At 43.5% G+C, this 16,932-nt stretch overlaps 14 non-coding genes across 14 annotated transcripts; all 14 read right to left on the bottom strand.

The window, feature by feature from the left end:
- Nucleotides 1-1,039: 1,039 nt before the first annotated feature.
- Nucleotides 1,040-1,158, bottom strand: LOC136724455 (5S ribosomal RNA). The gene has a single exon (XR_010807118.1). It is a non-coding gene; the product is annotated as a 5S ribosomal RNA (ribosomal RNA).
- A 1,055-nt stretch (nt 1,159-2,213) lies between these two features.
- On the bottom strand, nt 2,214-2,332 carry LOC136724454 (5S ribosomal RNA). The gene has a single exon (XR_010807117.1). It is a non-coding gene; the product is annotated as a 5S ribosomal RNA (ribosomal RNA).
- A 1,058-nt stretch (nt 2,333-3,390) lies between these two features.
- On the bottom strand, nt 3,391-3,509 carry LOC136724386 (5S ribosomal RNA). Its single transcript, XR_010807058.1, has one exon. It is a non-coding gene; the product is annotated as a 5S ribosomal RNA (ribosomal RNA).
- A 1,066-nt stretch (nt 3,510-4,575) lies between these two features.
- Nucleotides 4,576-4,694, bottom strand: LOC136724460 (5S ribosomal RNA). Its single transcript, XR_010807122.1, has one exon. It is a non-coding gene; the product is annotated as a 5S ribosomal RNA (ribosomal RNA).
- Nucleotides 4,695-5,760: 1,066 nt separating this feature from the next.
- Nucleotides 5,761-5,879, bottom strand: LOC136724453 (5S ribosomal RNA). Its single transcript, XR_010807116.1, has one exon. It is a non-coding gene; the product is annotated as a 5S ribosomal RNA (ribosomal RNA).
- A 1,055-nt stretch (nt 5,880-6,934) lies between these two features.
- Nucleotides 6,935-7,053, bottom strand: LOC136724400 (5S ribosomal RNA). The gene has a single exon (XR_010807071.1). It is a non-coding gene; the product is annotated as a 5S ribosomal RNA (ribosomal RNA).
- Nucleotides 7,054-8,119: 1,066 nt separating this feature from the next.
- Nucleotides 8,120-8,238, bottom strand: LOC136724388 (5S ribosomal RNA). Its single transcript, XR_010807060.1, has one exon. It is a non-coding gene; the product is annotated as a 5S ribosomal RNA (ribosomal RNA).
- Nucleotides 8,239-9,293: 1,055 nt separating this feature from the next.
- Nucleotides 9,294-9,412, bottom strand: LOC136724373 (5S ribosomal RNA). The gene has a single exon (XR_010807046.1). It is a non-coding gene; the product is annotated as a 5S ribosomal RNA (ribosomal RNA).
- Nucleotides 9,413-10,470: 1,058 nt separating this feature from the next.
- On the bottom strand, nt 10,471-10,589 carry LOC136724396 (5S ribosomal RNA). Its single transcript, XR_010807067.1, has one exon. It is a non-coding gene; the product is annotated as a 5S ribosomal RNA (ribosomal RNA).
- A 1,066-nt stretch (nt 10,590-11,655) lies between these two features.
- Nucleotides 11,656-11,774, bottom strand: LOC136724450 (5S ribosomal RNA). The gene has a single exon (XR_010807113.1). It is a non-coding gene; the product is annotated as a 5S ribosomal RNA (ribosomal RNA).
- A 1,066-nt stretch (nt 11,775-12,840) lies between these two features.
- Nucleotides 12,841-12,959, bottom strand: LOC136724371 (5S ribosomal RNA). Its single transcript, XR_010807044.1, has one exon. It is a non-coding gene; the product is annotated as a 5S ribosomal RNA (ribosomal RNA).
- Nucleotides 12,960-14,025: 1,066 nt separating this feature from the next.
- Nucleotides 14,026-14,144, bottom strand: LOC136724449 (5S ribosomal RNA). The gene has a single exon (XR_010807112.1). It is a non-coding gene; the product is annotated as a 5S ribosomal RNA (ribosomal RNA).
- A 1,066-nt stretch (nt 14,145-15,210) lies between these two features.
- Nucleotides 15,211-15,329, bottom strand: LOC136724438 (5S ribosomal RNA). The gene has a single exon (XR_010807102.1). It is a non-coding gene; the product is annotated as a 5S ribosomal RNA (ribosomal RNA).
- Nucleotides 15,330-16,387: 1,058 nt separating this feature from the next.
- On the bottom strand, nt 16,388-16,506 carry LOC136724395 (5S ribosomal RNA). The gene has a single exon (XR_010807066.1). It is a non-coding gene; the product is annotated as a 5S ribosomal RNA (ribosomal RNA).
- Nucleotides 16,507-16,932: the final 426 nt, after the last annotated feature.

Raw genomic sequence — 16,932 nt, 5'->3', positions numbered from 1 at the left:
GACGCTCTACTTAAAGGGAAGGCAATATCCGTTTCTGCCGCTCATACTTGCAAATGAACTGTCTCTCTACTCTAAAGTCCGGGACACACCAGCGCGCCGCAGACAGTCCCTGCTAACACGAAACGTTGTGGCAACGTTGTGCGTTAGCTGGGGTGCCACACCAGACCGGAACTATATTTTACAAAACGAACACATTGTCTTGATAATACAGCTGTAATTGAGTGCCTGACACGCCAGTCAAGCGCAATCTTGAGAAGGTGTGCATTTCAGTAAGGATTTCAATTGACATGCAGTATGAAACTGAAAGGAGGTTGCATCACTATGATGCATAACATTGCATGTATTGTATTTTCAAGTGTGTGCATTCATCCTGTTGTCATTTTGTTTTGAAAGCAGAAGAATCATTCAACAGGTTGCTGAGACAAATGTAAACCAGTAAAACATATGAAGAGAAATAAACCTTGAATATAAGTTCAGTTGTTTAAACATTTGACAAACTATGGTGAGGGGGTAAGAAAACACACAAATCCAGCAGCTCCTGTATTTCAATACACCAGAACCCAATATTATTGGCGAGTCGGGTAGTCCATCATCACAGTTCGAGGGCAGGCATCATTTCAGTAATTTCATCCCGTTGCATTCACATCCGTGCCTTGAATGAGATTGAATGTGATCTTTGCTCTCAAGTATGTTCCCAAGTTTTACACTTTCGTGCTTTGCATGAATGGGAATGGAACCGTGTGTGTTGAATGAGGCTCCTTGTGAGCACTGAACTTTGTCCGGTGGAGTTCCTTTTTGTGTTGCTGTAATTGTGTCATTTCTCGATGAGAAAGATTAGGCAACATTTAGTCACTTCTAGCCATGATGCTCAATTTATTTACGAATGTACCCTAGTTACTAGGGACCGTTTACGTTGGAGAACAAGATCTATTGTATGCCTGTGTATTTGGGGAAGTCAAATCTGAAATAATGATGAAATTGCGTGTATCCAAAGTTAAAACTCGTGATTTGTCGCCCTCTGGTGTGTAAAAGATGCAAAAGCTTACAGCACCTGGTATTCCCAGGTGGTCTCCCATCCAAGTACTGACCAGGCCCGAGCCTGCTTAGCTTCCGAGATCGGACGAGATCGGGCGTATTCAGACTAGTATGGCCGTAAGCCAGGGAGGTTGTCCCTGACCCTCTACTTAAAGGGAAGGCAATATCCGTTTCTGCCACTCATACTTGCAGTTGAACTGTCTCTCTACTCTAAAGTCCGGGACACACCAGCACGCTGCAGACAGTCCCTGCTAACACGAAACGTTGTGGCAACGTTGTGCGTTAGCTGGGGTGCCACACCAGACCGGAACTATATTTTACAAAACGAACACATTGTCTTGATAATACAGCTGTAATTGAGTGCCTGACACGCCAGTCAAGCGCAATCTTGAGAAGGTGTGCATTTCAGTAAGGATTTCAATTGACATGCAGTATGAAACTGAAAGGAGGTTGCATCACTATGATGCATAACATTGCATGTATTGTATTTTCAAGTGTGTGCATTCATCCTGTTGTCATTTTGTTTTGAAAGCAGAAGAATCATTCAACAGGTTGCTGAGACAAATGTAAACCAGTAAAACATATGAAGAGAAATAAACCTTGAATATAAGTTCAGTTGTTTAAACATTTGACAAACTATGGTGAGGGGGTAAGAAAACACACAAATCCAGCAGCTCCTGTATTTCAATACACCAGAACCCAATATTATTGGCGAGTCGGGTAGTCCATCATCACAGTTCGAGGGCAGGCATCATTTCAGTAATTTCATCCCGTTGCATTCACATCCGTGCCTTGAATGAGATTGAATGTGATCATTGCTCTCAAGTATGTTCCCAAGTTTTACACTTTCGTGCTTTGCATGAATGGGAATGGAACCGTGTGTGTTGAATGAGGCTCCTTGTGAGCACTGAACTTTGTCCGGTGGAGTTCCTTTTTGTGTTGCTGTAATTGTGTCATTTCTCGATGAGAAAGATTAGGCAACATTTAGTCACTTCTAGCCATGATGCTCAATTTATTTACGAATGTACCCTAGTTACTAGGGACCGTTTACGTTGGAGAACAAGATCTATTGTATGCCTGTGTATTTGGGGAAGTCAAATCTGAAATAATGATGAAATTGCGTGTATCCAAAGTTAAAACTCGTGATTTGTCGCCCTCTGGTGTGTAAAAGATGCAAAAGCTTACAGCACCTGGTATTCCCAGGTGGTCTCCCATCCAAGTACTGACCAGGCCCGAGCCTGCTTAGCTTCCGAGATCAGACGAGATCGGGCGTATTCAGGCTAGTATGGCCGTAAGCCAGGGAGGCTGTCCCTGACGCTCTACTTAAAGGGAAGGCAATATCCGTTTCTGCCGCTCATACTTGCAGTTGAACTGTCTCTCTACTCTAAAGTCCGGGACACACCAGCACGCCGCAGACAGTCCCTGCTAACACGAAACGTTGTGGCAACGTTGTGCGTTAGCTGGGGTGCCACACCAGACCGGAACTATATATTACAAAACGAACACATTGTCTTGATAAAACAGCTGTAATTGAGTGCCTGACACGCCAGTCAAGCGCAATCTTGAGAAGGTGTGCATTTCAGTAAGGATTTCAATTGACATGCAGTATGAAACTGAAAGGAGGTTGCATCACTATGATGCATAACATTGCATGTATTGTATTTTCAAGTGTGTGCATTCATCCTGTTGTCATTTTGTTTTGAAAGCAGAAGAATCATTTTTGCTGAGGTTGCTGAGACAAATGTAAACCAGTAAAACATATGAAGAGAAACAAACCTTGAATATAAGTTCAGTTGTTTAAACATTTGACAAACTATGGTGAGGGGGTAAGAAAACACACAAATCCAGCAGCTCCTGTATTTCAATACACCAGAACCCAATATTATTGGCGAGTCGGGTAGTCCATCATCACAGTTCGAGGGCAGGCATCATTTCAGTAATTTCATCCCGTTGCATTCACATCCGTGCCTTGAATGAGATTGAATGTGATCTTTGCTCTCAAGTATGTTCCCAGGTTTTACACTTTCGTGCTTTGCATGAATGGGAATGGAACCGTGTGTGTTGAATGAGGCTCCTTGTGAGCACTGAACTTTGTCCGGTGGAGTTCCTTTTTGTGTTGCTGTAATTGTGTCATTTCTCGATGAGAAAGATTAGGCAACATTTAGTCACTTCTAGCCATGATGCTCAATTTATTTACGAATGTACCCTAGTTACTAGGGACCGTTTACGTTGGAGAACAAGATCTATTGTATGCCTGTGTATTTGGGGAAGTCAAATCTGAAATAATGATGAAATTGCGTGTATCCAAAGTTAAAACTCGTGATTTGTCGCCCTCTGGTGTGTAAAAGATGCCAAAGCCAACAGCACCTGGTATTCCCAGGCGGTCTCCCATCCAAGTACTGACCAGGCCCGAGCCTGCTTAGCTTCCGAGATCGGACGAGATCGGGCGTATTCAGGCTAGTATGGCCGTAAGCCAGGAAGGCTGTCCCTGACGCTCTACTTAAAGGGAAGGCAATATCCGTTTCTGCTGTTCATACTTACAGTTGAACTGTCTCTCTACTCTAAAGCCCGGGACACACCAGCGCGCCGCAGACAGTCTCTGCTAACACGCCACGTTGTGGCAACATTGTGGCAATGTTGTGCGTTAGCTGGGGTGCCACACCAGACCGGAACTATATATTACAAAACGAACACATTCTCTTGATAAAACAGCTGTAATTGAGTGCCTGACACGCCAGTCAAGCGCAATCTTGAGTAGGTGTGCATTTCAGTAAGGATTTCAATTGACATGCAGTATGAAACTGAAAGGAGGTTGCATCACTATGATGCATAACATTGCATGTATTGTATTTTCAAGTGTGTGCATTCATCCTGTTGTCATTTTGTTTTGAAAGCAGAAGAATCATTCAACAGGTTGCTGAGACAAATGTAAACCAGTAAAACATATGAAGAGAAACAAACCTTGAATATAAGTTCAGTTGTTTAAACATTTGACAAACTATGGTGAGGGGGTAAGAAAACACACAAATCCAGCAGCTCCTGTATTTCAATACACCAGAACCCAATATTATTGGCGAGTCGGGTAGTCCATCATCACAGTTCGAGGGCAGGCATCATTTCAGTAATTTCATCCCGTTGCATTCACATCCGTGCCTTGAATGAGATTGAATGTGATCTTTGCTCTCAAGTATGTTCCCAAGTTTTACACTTTCGTGCTTTGCATGAATGGGAATGGAACCGTGTGTGTTGAATGAGGCTCCTTGTGAGCACTGAACTTTGTCCGGTGGAGTTCCTTTTTGTGTTGCTGTAATTGTGTCATTTCTCGATGAGAAAGATTAGGCAACATTTAGTCACTTCTAGCCATGATGCTCAATTTATTTACGAATGTACCCTAGTTACTAGGGACCGTTTACGTTGGAGAACAAGATCTATTGTATGCCTGTGTATTTGGGGAAGTCAAATCTGAAATAATGATGAAATTGCGTGTATCCAAAGTTAAAACTCGTGATTTGTCGCCCTCTGGTGTGTAAAAGATGCAAAAGCTTACAGCACCTGGTATTCCCAGGCGGTCTCCCATCCAAGTACTGACCAGGCCCGAGCCTGCTTGGCTTCCGAGATCGGACGAGATCGGGCGTATTCAGGCTAGTATGGCCGTAAGCCAGGAAGGCTGTCCCTGACGCTCTACTTAAAGGGAAGGCAATATCCGTTTCTGCTGTTCATACTTACAGTTGAACTGTCTCTCTACTCTAAAGCCCGGGACACACCAGCGCGCCGCAGACAGTCCCTGCTAACACGCCACGTTGTGGCAACATTGTGGCAACGTTGTGCGTTAGCTGGGGTGCCACACCAGACCGGAACTATATATTACAAAACGAACACATTCTCTTGATAAAACAGCTGTAATTGAGTGCCTGACACGCCAGTCAAGCGCAATCTTGAGAAGGTGTGCATTTCAGTAAGGATTTCAATTGACATGCAGTATGAAACTGAAAGGAGGTTGCATCACTATGATGCATAACATTGCATGTATTGTATTTTCAAGTGTGTGCATTCATCCTGTTGTCATTTTGTTTTGAAAGCAGAAGAATCATTCAACAGGTTGCTGAGACAAATGTAAACCAGTAAAACATATGAAGAGAAACAAACCTTGAATATAAGTTCAGTTGTTTAAACATTTGACAAACTATGGTGAGGGGGTTAGAAAACACACAAATCCAGCAGCTCCTGTATTTCAATACACCAGAACCCAATATTATTGGCGAGTCGGGAAGTCCATCTTCACAGTTCGAGGGCAGGCATCATTTCAGTAATTTCATCAAGTTGCATTCACATTCGTGCCTTGAATGAGATTGAATGTGATCTTTGCTCTCAAGTATGTTCCCAAGTTTTACACTTTCGTGCTTTGCATGAATGGGAATGGAACCGTGTGTGTTGAATGAGGCTCCTTGTGAGCACTGAACTTTGTCCGGTGGAGTTCCTTTTTGTGTTGCTGTAATTGTGTCATTTCTCGATGAGAAAGATTAGGCAACATTTAGTCACTTCTAGCCATGATGCTCAATTTATTTACGAATGTACCCTAGTTACTAGGGACCGTTTACGTTGGAGAACAAGATCTATTGTATGCCTGTGTATTTGGGGAAGTCAAATCTGAAATAATGATGAAATTGCGTGTATCCAAAGTTAAAACTCGTGATTTGTCGCCCTCTGGTGTGTAAAAGATGCAAAAGCTTACAGCACCTGGTATTCCCAGGTGGTCTCCCATCCAAGTACTGACCAGGCCCGAGCCTGCTTAGCTTCCGAGATCAGACGAGATCGGGCGTATTCAGGCTAGTATGGCCGTAAGCCAGGGAGGCTGTCCCTGACGCTCTACTTAAAGGGAAGGCAATATCCGTTTCTGCCGCTCATACTTGCAGTTGAACTGTCTCTCTACTCTAAAGTCCGGGACACACCAGCACGCCGCAGACAGTCCCTGCTAACACGAAACGTTGTGGCAACGTTGTGCGTTAGCTGGGGTGCCACACCAGACCGGAACTATATATTACAAAACGAACACATTCTCTTGATAAAACAGCTGTAATTGAGTGCCTGACACGCCAGTCAAGCGCAATCTTGAGAAGGTGTGCATTTCAGTAAGGATTTCAATTGACATGCAGTATGAAACTGAAAGGAGGTTGCATCACTATGATGCATAACATTGCATGTATTGTATTTTCAAGTGTGTGCATTCATCCTGTTGTCATTTTGTTTTGAAAGCAGAAGAATCATTCAACAGGTTGCTGAGACAAATGTAAACCAGTAAAACATATGAAGAGAAACAAACCTTGAATATAAGTTCAGTTGTTTAAACATTTGACAAACTATGGTGAGGGGGTAAGAAAACACACAAATCCAGCAGCTCCTGTATTTCAATACACCAGAACCCAATATTATTGGCGAGTCGGGTAGTCCATCTTCACAGTTCGAGGGCAGGCATCATTTCAGTAATTTCATCCCGTTGCATTCACATCCGTGCCTTGAATGAGATTGAATGTGATCTTTGCTCTCAAGTATGTTCCCAAGTTTTACACTTTCGTGCTTTGCATGAATGGGAATGGAACCGTGTGTGTTGAATGAGGCTCCTTGTGAGCACTGAACTTTGTCCGGTGGAGTTCCTTTTTGTGTTGCTGTAATTGTGTCATTTCTCGATGAGAAAGATTAGGCAACATTTAGTCACTTCTAGCCATGATGCTCAATTTATTTACGAATGTACCCTAGTTACTAGGGACCGTTTACGTTGGAGAACAAGATCTATTGTATGCCTGTGTATTTGGGGAAGTCAAATCTGAAATAATGATGAAATTGCGTGTATCCAAAGTTAAAACTCGTGATTTGTCGCCCTCTGGTGTGTAAAAGATGCCAAAGCCTACAGCACCTGGTATTCCCAGGCGGTCTCCCATGCAAGTACTGACCAGGCCCGAGCCTGCTTACCTTCCGAGATCGGACGAGATCGGGCGTATTCAGGCTAGTATGGCCGTAAGCCAGGAAGGCTGTCCCTGACGCTCTACTTAAAGGGAAGGCAATATCCGTTTCTGCCGTTCATACTTACAGTTGAACTGTCTCTCTACTCTAAAGCCCGGGACACACCAGCGCACCGCAGACAGTCCCTGCTAACACGCCACGTTGTGGCAACATTGTGGCAACGTTGTGCGTTAGCTGGGGTGCCACACCAGACCGGAACTATATATTACAAAACGAACACATTCTCTTGATAAAACAGCTGTAATTGAGTGCCTGACACGCCAGTCAAGCGCAATCTTGAGAAGGTGTGCATTTCAGTAAGGATTTCAATTGACATGCAGTATGAAACTGAAAGGAGGTTGCATCACTATGATGCATAACATTGCATGTATTGTGTTTTCAAGTGTGTGCATTCATCCTGTTGTCATTTTGTTTTGAAAGCAGAAGAATCATTCAACAGGTTGCTGAGACAAATGTAAACCAGTAAAACATATGAAGAGAAACAAACCTTGAATATAAGTTCAGTTGTTTAAACATTTGACAAACTATGGTGAGGGGGTAAGAAAACACACAAATCCAGCAGCTCCTGTATTTCAATACACCAGAACCCAATATTATTGGCGAGTCGGGTAGTCCATCATCACAGTTCGAGGGCAGGCATCATTTCAGTAATTTCATCCCGTTGCATTCACATCCGTGCCTTGAATGAGATTGAATGTGATCTTTGCTCTCAAGTATGTTCCCAAGTTTTACACTTTCGTGCTTTGCATGAATGGGAATGGAACCGTGTGTGTTGAATGAGGCTCCTTGTGAGCACTGAACTTTGTCCGGTGGAGTTCCTTTTTGTGTTGCTGTAATTGTGTCATTTCTCGATGAGAAAGATTAGGCAACATTTAGTCACTTCTAGCCATGATGCTCAATTTATTTACGAATGTACCCTAGTTACTAGGGACCGTTTACGTTGGAGAACAAGATCTATTGTATGCCTGTGTATTTGGGGAAGTCAAATCTGAAATAATGATGAAATTGCGTGTATCCAAAGTTAAAACTCGTGATTTGTCGCCCTCTGGTGTGTAAAAGATGCAAAAGCTTACAGCACCTGTTATTCCCAGGCGGTCTCCCATCCAAGTACTGACCAGGCCCGAGCCTGCTTGGCTTCCGAGATCGGACGAGATCGGGCGTATTCAGGCTAGTATGGCCGTAAGCCAGGGAGGCTCTCCCTGACGCTCTACTTAAAGGGAAGGCAATATCCGTTTCTGCCGCTCATACTTGCAGTTGAACTGTCTCTCTACTCTAAAGTCCGGGACACACCAGCGCGCCGCAGACAGTCCCTGCTAACACGAAACGTTGTGGCAACGTTGTGCGTTAGCTGGGGTGCCACACCAGACCGGAACTATATATTACAAAACGAACACATTGTCTTGATAAAACAGCTGTAATTGAGTGCCTGACACGCCAGTCAAGCGCAATCTTGAGAAGGTGTGCATTTCAGTAAGGATTTCAATTGACATGCAGTATGAAACTGAAAGGAGGTTGCATCACTATGATGCATAACATTGCATGTATTGTATTTTCAAGTGTGTGCATTCATCCTGTTGTCATTTTGTTTTGAAAGCAGAAGAATCATTCAACAGGTTGCTGAGACAAATGTAAACCAGTAAAACATATGAAGAGAAACAAACCTTGAATATAAGTTCAGTTGTTTAAACATTTGACAAACTATGGTGAGGGGGTAAGAAAACACACAAATCCAGCAGCTCCTGTATTTCAATACACCAGAACCCAATATTATTGGCGAGTCGGGAAGTCCATCTTCACAGTTCGAGGGCAGGCATCATTTCAGTAATTTCATCCCGTTGCATTCACATCCGTGCCTTGAATGAGATTGAATGTGATCTTTGCTCTCAAGTATGTTCCCAAGTTTTACACTTTCGTGCTTTGCATGAATGGGAATGGAACCGTGTGTGTTGAATGAGGCTCCTTGTGAGCACTGAACTTTGTCCGGTGGAGTTCCTTTTTGTGTTGCTGTAATTGTGTCATTTCTCGATGAGAAAGATTAGGCAACATTTAGTCACTTCTAGCCATGATGCTCAATTTATTTACGAATGTACCCTAGTTACTAGGGACCGTTTACGTTGGAGAACAAGATCTATTGTATGCCTGTGTATTTGGGGAAGTCAAATCTGAAATAATGATGAAATTGCGTGTATCCAAAGTTAAAACTCGTGATTTGTCGCCCTCTGGTGTGTAAAAGATGCAAAAGCTTACAGCACCTGGTATTCCCAGGCAGTCTCCCATCCAAGTACTGACCAGGCCCGAGCCTGCTTAGCTTCCGAGATCGGACGAGATCGGGCGTATTCAGGCTAGTATGGCCGTAAGCCAGGGAGGCTGTCCCTGACGCTCTACTTAAAGGGAAGGCAATATCCGTTTCTGCCGCTCATACTTGCAGTTGAACTGTCTCTCTACTCTAAAGTCCGGGACACACCAGCGCGCCGCAGACAGTCCCTGCTAACACGAAACGTTGTGGCAACGTTGTGCGTTAGCTGGGGTGCCACACCAGACCGGAACTATATTTTACAAAACGAACACATTGTCTTGATAATACAGCTGTAATTGAGTGCCTGACACGCCAGTCAAGCGCAATCTTGAGAAGGTGTGCATTTCAATAAGGATTTCAATTGACATGCAGTATGAAACTGAAAGGAGGTTGCATCACTATGATGCATAACATTGCATGTATTGTATTTTCAAGTGTGTGCATTCATCCTGTTGTCATTTTGTTTTGAAAGCAGAAGAATCATTTTTGCTGAGGTTGCTGAGACAAATGTAAACCAGTAAAACATATGAAGAGAAACAAACCTTGAATATAAGTTCAGTTGTTTAAACATTTGACAAACTATGGTGAGGGGGTAAGAAAACACACAAATCCAGCAGCTCCTGTATTTCAATACACCAGAACCCAATATTATTGGCGAGTCGGGTAGTCCATCATCACAGTTCGAGGGCAGGCATCATTTCAGTAATTTCATCCCGTTGCATTCACATCCGTGCCTTGAATGAGATTGAATGTGATCTTTGTTCTCAAGTATGTTCCCAAGTTTTACACTTTCGTGCTTTGCATGAATGGGAATGGAACCGTGTGTGTTGAATGAGGCTCCTTGTGAGCACTGAACTTTGTCCGGTGGAGTTCCTTTTTGTGTTGCTGTAATTGTGTCATTTCTCGATGAGAAAGATTAGGCAACATTTAGTCACTTCTAGCCATGATGCTCAATTTATTTACGAATGTACCCTAGTTACTAGGGACCGTTTACGTAGGAGAACAAGATCTATTGTATGCCTGTGTATTTGGGGAAGTCAAATCTGAAATAATGATGAAATTGCGTGTATCCAAAGTTAAAACTCGTGATTTGTCGCCCTCTGGAGTGTAAAAGATGCAAAAGCTTACAGCACCTGGTATTCCCAGGCGGTCTCCCATCCAAGTACTGACCAGGCCCGAGCCTGCTTAGCTTCCGAGATCTGACGAGATCGGGCGTATTCAGGATAGTATGGCCGTAAGCCAGGGAGGCTGTCCCTGACGCTCTACTTAAAGGGAAGGCAATATCCGTTTCTGCCGTTCATACTTACAGTTGAACTGTCTCTCTACTCTAAAGCCCGGGACACACCAGCGCGCCGCAGACAGTCCCTGCTAACACGCCACGTTGTGGCAACATTGTGGCAACGTTGTGCGTTAGCTGGGGTGCCACACCAGACCGGAACTATATTTTACAAAACGAACACATTGTCTTGATAATACAGCTGTAATTGAGTGCCTGACACGCCAGTCAAGCGCAATCTTGAGAAGGTGTGCATTTCAGTAAGGATTTCAATTGACATGCAGTATGAAACTGAAATGAGGTTGCATCACTATGATGCATAACATTGCATGTATTGTATTTTCAAGTGTGTACATTCATCCTGTTGTCATTTTGTTTTGAAAGCAGAAGAATCATTCAACAGGTTGCTGAGACAAATGTAAACCAGTAAAACATATGAAGAGAAACAAACCTTGAATATAAGTTCAGTTGTTTAAACATTTGACAAACTATGGTGAGGGGGTAAGAAAACACACAAATCCAGCAGCTCCTGTATTTCAATACACCAGAACCCAATATTATTGGCGAGTCGGGTAGTCCATCATCACAGTTCGAGGGCAGGCATCATTTCAGTAATTTCATCCCGTTGCATTCACATCCGTGCCTTGAATGAGATTGAATGTGATCTTTGCTCTCAAGTATTTTCCCAAGTTTTACACTTTCGTGCTTTGCATGAATGGGAATGGAACCGTGTGTGTTGAATGAGGCTCCTTGTGAGCACTGAACTTTGTCCGGTGGAGTTCCTTTTTGTGTTGGTGTAATTGTGTCATTTCTCGATGAGAAAGATTAGGCAACATTTAGTCACTTCTAGCCATGATGCTCAATTTATTTACGAATGTACACTAGTTACTAGGGACCGTTTACGTTGGAGAACAAGATCTATTGTATGCCTGTGTATTTGGGGAAGTCAAATCTGAAATAATGATGAAATTGCGTGTATCCAAAGTTAAAACTCGTGATTTGTCGCCCTTTGGTGTGTAAAAGATGCAAAAGCTTACAGCACCTGGTATTCCCAGGGGGTCTCCCATCCAAGTACTGACCAGGCCCGAGCCTGCTTAGCTTCCGAGATCGGACGAGATCGGGCGTATTCAGGCTAGTATGGCCGTAAGCCAGGGAGGCTGTCCCTGACGCGCTACTTAAAGGGAAGGCAATATCCGTTTCTGCCGTTCATACTTACAGTTGAACTGTCTCTCTACTCTAAAGCCCGGGACACACCAGCGCGCCGCAGACAGTCCCTGCTAACACGCCACGTTGTGGCAACATTGTGGCAACGTTGTGCGTTAGCTGGGGTGCCACACCAGACCGGAACTATATATTACAAAACGAACACATTGTCTTGATAAAACAGCTGTAATTGAGTGCCTGACACGCCAGTCAAGCGCAATCTTGAGAAGGTGTGCATTTCAGTAAGGATTTCAATTGACATGCAGTATGAAACTGAAAGGAGGTTGCATCACTATGATGCATAACATTGCATGTATTGTATTTTCAAGTGTGTGCATTCATCCTGTTGTCATTTTGTTTTGAAAGCAGAAGAATCATTCAACAGGTTGCTGAGACAAATGTAAACCAGTAAAACATATGAAGAGAAACAAACCTTGAATATAAGTTCAGTTGTTTAAACATTTGACAAACTATGGTGAGGGGGTAAGAAAACACACAAATCCAGCAGCTCCTGTATTTCAATACACCAGAACCCAATATTATTGGCGAGTCGGGTAGTCCATCATCACAGTTCGAGGGCAGGCATCATTTCAGTAATTTCATCCCGTTGCATTCACATCCGTGCCTTGAATGAGATTGAATGTGATCTTTGCTCTCAAGTATTTTCCCAAGTTTTACACTTTCGTGCTTTGCATGAATGGGAATGGAACCGTGTGTGTTGAATGAGGCTCCTTGTGAGCACTGAACTTTGTCCGGTGGAGTTCCTTTTTGTGTTGGTGTAATTGTGTCATTTCTCGATGAGAAAGATTAGGCAACATTTAGTCACTTCTAGCCATGATGCTCAATTTATTTACGAATGTACACTAGTTACTAGGGACCGTTTACGTTGGAGAACAAGATCTATTGTATGCCTGTGTATTTGGGGAAGTCAAATCTGAAATAATGATGAAATTGCGTGTATCCAAAGTTAAAACTCGTGATTTGTCGCCCTTTGGTGTGTAAAAGATGCAAAAGCTTACAGCACCTGGTATTCCCAGGGGGTCTCCCATCCAAGTACTGACCAGGCCCGAGCCTGCTTAGCTTCCGAGATCGGACGAGATCGGGCGTATTCAGGCTAGTAAGGCCGTAAGCCAGGGAGGCTGTCCCTGACGCGCTACTTAAAGGGAAGGCAATATCCGTTTCTGCCGTTCATACTTACAGTTGAACTGTCTCTCTACTCTAAAGCCCGGGACACACCAGCGCGCCGCAGACAGTCCCTGCTAACAAGCCACGTTGTGGCAACATTGTGGCAACGTTGTGCGTTAGCTGGGGTGCCACACCAGACCGGAACTATATATTACAAAACGAACACATTGTCTTGATAAAACAGCTGTAATTGAGTGCCTGACACGCCAGTCAAGCGCAATCTTGAGAAGGTGTGCATTTCAGTAAGGATTTCAATTGACATGCAGTATGAAACTGAAAGGAGGTTGCATCACTATGATGCATAACATTGCATGTATTGTATTTTCAAGTGTGTGCATTCATCCTGTTGTCATTTTGTTTTGAAAGCAGAAGAATCATTCAACAGGTTGCTGAGACAAATGTAAACCAGTAAAACATATGAAGAGAAACAAACCTTGAATATAAGTTCAGTTGTTTAAACATTTGACAAACTATGGTGAGGGGGTAAGAAAACACACAAATCCAGCAGCTCCTGTATTTCAATACACCAGAACCCAATATTATTGGCGAGTCGGGTAGTCCATCATCACAGTTCGAGGGCAGGCATCATTTCAGTAATTTCATCCCGTTGCATTTACATCCGTGCCTTGAATGAGATTGAATGTGATCTTTGCTCTCAAGTATTTTCCCAAGTTTTACACTTTCGTGCTTTGCATGAATGGGAATGGAACCGTGTGTGTTGAATGAGGCTCCTTGTGAGCACTGAACTTTGTCCGGTGGAGTTCCTTTTTGTGTTGGTGTAATTGTGTCATTTCTCGATGAGAAAGATTAGGCAACATTTAGTCACTTCTAGCCATGATGCTCAATTTATTTACGAATGTACACTAGTTACTAGGGACCGTTTACGTTGGAGAACAAGATCTATTGTATGCCTGTGTATTTGGGGAAGTCAAATCTGAAATAATGATGAAATTGCGTGTATCCAAAGTTAAAACTCGTGATTTGTCGCCCTTTGGTGTGTAAAAGATGCAAAAGCTTACAGCACCTGGTATTCCCAGGGGGTCTCCCATCCAAGTACTGACCAGGCCCGAGCCTGCTTAGCTTCCGAGATCGGACGAGATCGGGCGTATTCAGGCTAGTATGGCCGTAAGCCAGGGAGGCTGTCCCTGACGCGCTACTTAAAGGGAAGGCAATATCCGTTTCTGCCGTTCATACTTACAGTTGAACTGTCTCTCTACTCTAAAGCCCGGGACACACCAGCGCGCCGCAGACAGTCCCTGCTAACACGCCACGTTGTGGCAACATTGTGGCAACGTTGTGCGTTAGCTGGGGTGCCACACCAGACCGGAACTATATATTACAAAACGAACACATTGTCTTGATAAAACAGCTGTAATTGAGTGCCTGACACGCCAGTCAAGCGCAATCTTGAGAAGGTGTGCATTTCAGTAAGGATTTCAATTGACATGCAGTATGAAACTGAAAGGAGGTTGCATCACTATGATGCATAACATTGCATGTATTGTATTTTCAAGTGTGTGCATTCATCCTGTTGTCATTTTGTTTTGAAAGCAGAAGAATCATTCAACAGGTTGCTGAGACAAATGTAAACCAGTAAAACATATGAAGAGAAACAAACCTTGAATATAAGTTCAGTTGTTTAAACATTTGACAAACTATGGTGAGGGGGTAAGAAAACACACAAATCCAGCAGCTCCTGTATTTCAATACACCAGAACCCAATATTATTGGCGAGTCGGGTAGTCCATCATCACAGTTCGAGGGCAGGCATCATTTCAGTAATTTCATCCCGTTGCATTCACATCCGTGCCTTGAATGAGATTGAATGTGATCTTTGCTCTCAAGTATGTTCCCAAGTTTTACACTTTCGTGCTTTGCATGAATGGGAATGGAACCGTGTGTGTTGAATGAGGCTCTTTGTGAGCACTGAACTTTGTCCGGTGGAGTTCCTTTTTGTGTTGCTGTAATTGTGTCATTTCTCGATGAGAAAGATTAGGCAACATTTAGTCACTTCTAGCCATGATGCTCAATTTATTTACAAATGTACACTAGTTACTAGGGACCGTTTACGTTGGAGAACAAGATCTATTGTATGCCTGTGTATTTGGGGAAGTCAAATCTGAAATAATGATGAAATTGCGTGTATCCAAAGTTAAAACTTGTGATTTGTCGCCCTTTGGTGTGTAAAAGATGCAAAAGCTTACAGCACCTGGTATTCCCAGGCGGTCTCCCATCCAAGTACTGACCAGGCCCGAGCCTGCTTAGCTTCCGAGATCGGACGAGATCGGGCGTATTCAGGCTAGTATGGCCGTAAGCCAGGGAGGCTGTCCCTGACGCTCTACTTAAAGGGAAGGCAATATCCGTTTCTGCCGCTCATACTTGCAGTTGAACTGTCTCTCTACTCTAAAGTCCGGGACACACCAGCGCGCCGCAGACAGTCCCTGCTAACACGAAACGTTGTGGCAACGTTGTGCGTTAGCTGGGGTGCCACACCAGACCGGAACTATATTTTACAAAACGAACACATTGTCTTGATAATACAGCTGTAATTGAGTGCCTGACACGCCAGTCAAGCGCAATCTTGAGAAGGTGTGCATTTCAATAAGGATTTCAATTGACATGCAGTATGAAACTGAAAGGAGGTTGCATCACTATGATGCATAACATTGCATGTATTGTATTTTCAAGTGTGTGCATTCATCCTGTTGTCATTTTGTTTTGAAAGCAGAAGAATCATTTTTGCTGAGGTTGCTGAGACAAATGTAAACCAGTAAAACATATGAAGAGAAACAAACCTTGAATATAAGTTCAGTTGTTTAAACATTTGACAAACTATGGTGAGGGGGTAAGAAAACACACAAATCCAGCAGCTCCTGTATTTCAATACACCAGAACCCAATATTATTGGCGAGTCGGGTAGTCCATCATCACAGTTCGAGGGCAGGCATCATTTCAGTAATTTCATCCCGTTGCATTCACATCCGTGCCTTGAATGAGATTGAATGTGATCTTTGTTCTCAAGTATGTTCCCAAGTTTTACACTTTCGTGCTTTGCATGAATGGGAATGGAACCGTGTGTGTTGAATGAGGCTCCTTGTGAGCACTGAACTTTGTCCGGTGGAGTTCCTTTTTGTGTTGCTGTAATTGTGTCATTTCTCGATGAGAAAGATTAGGCAACATTTAGTCACTTCTAGCCATGATGCTCAATTTATTTACGAATGTACCCTAGTTACTAGGGACCGTTTACGTAGGAGAACAAGATCTATTGTATGCCTGTGTATTTGGGGAAGTCAAATCTGAAATAATGATGAAATTGCGTGTATCCAAAGTTAAAACTCGTGATTTGTCGCCCTCTGGAGTGTAAAAGATGCAAAAGCTTACAGCACCTGGTATTCCCAGGCGGTCTCCCATCCAAGTACTGACCAGGCCCGAGCCTGCTTAGCTTCCGAGATCTGACGAGATCGGGCGTATTCAGGATAGTATGGCCGTAAGCCAGGGAGGCTGTCCCTGACGCTCTACTTAAAGGGAAGGCAATATCCGTTTCTGCCGTTCATACTTACAGTTGAACTGTCTCTCTACTCTAAAGCCCGGGACACACCAGCGCGCCGCAGACAGTCCCTGCTAACACGCCACGTTGTGGCAACATTGTGGCAACGTTGTGCGTTAGCTGGGGTGACACACCAGACCGGAACTATATTTTACAAAACGAACACATTGTCTTGATAATACAGCTGTAATTGAGTGCCTGACACGCCAGTCAAGCGCAATCTTGAGAAGGTGTGCATTTCAGTAAGGATTTCAATTGACATGCAGTATGAAACTGAAATGAGGTTGCATCACTATGATGCATAACATTGCATGTATTGTATTTTCAAGTGTGTACATTCATCCTGTTGTCATTTTGTTTTGAAAGCAGAAG

This window comes from Amia ocellicauda, unplaced genomic scaffold (genome assembly GCF_036373705.1).
Source record: "Amia ocellicauda isolate fAmiCal2 unplaced genomic scaffold, fAmiCal2.hap1 HAP1_SCAFFOLD_184, whole genome shotgun sequence".
Classification (NCBI taxonomy): domain Eukaryota; kingdom Metazoa; phylum Chordata; class Actinopteri; order Amiiformes; family Amiidae; genus Amia; species Amia ocellicauda.
The sequence above is the reverse complement of the archived record's forward strand: the minus strand, read 5'-3'. Positions and strand labels throughout refer to the sequence as shown.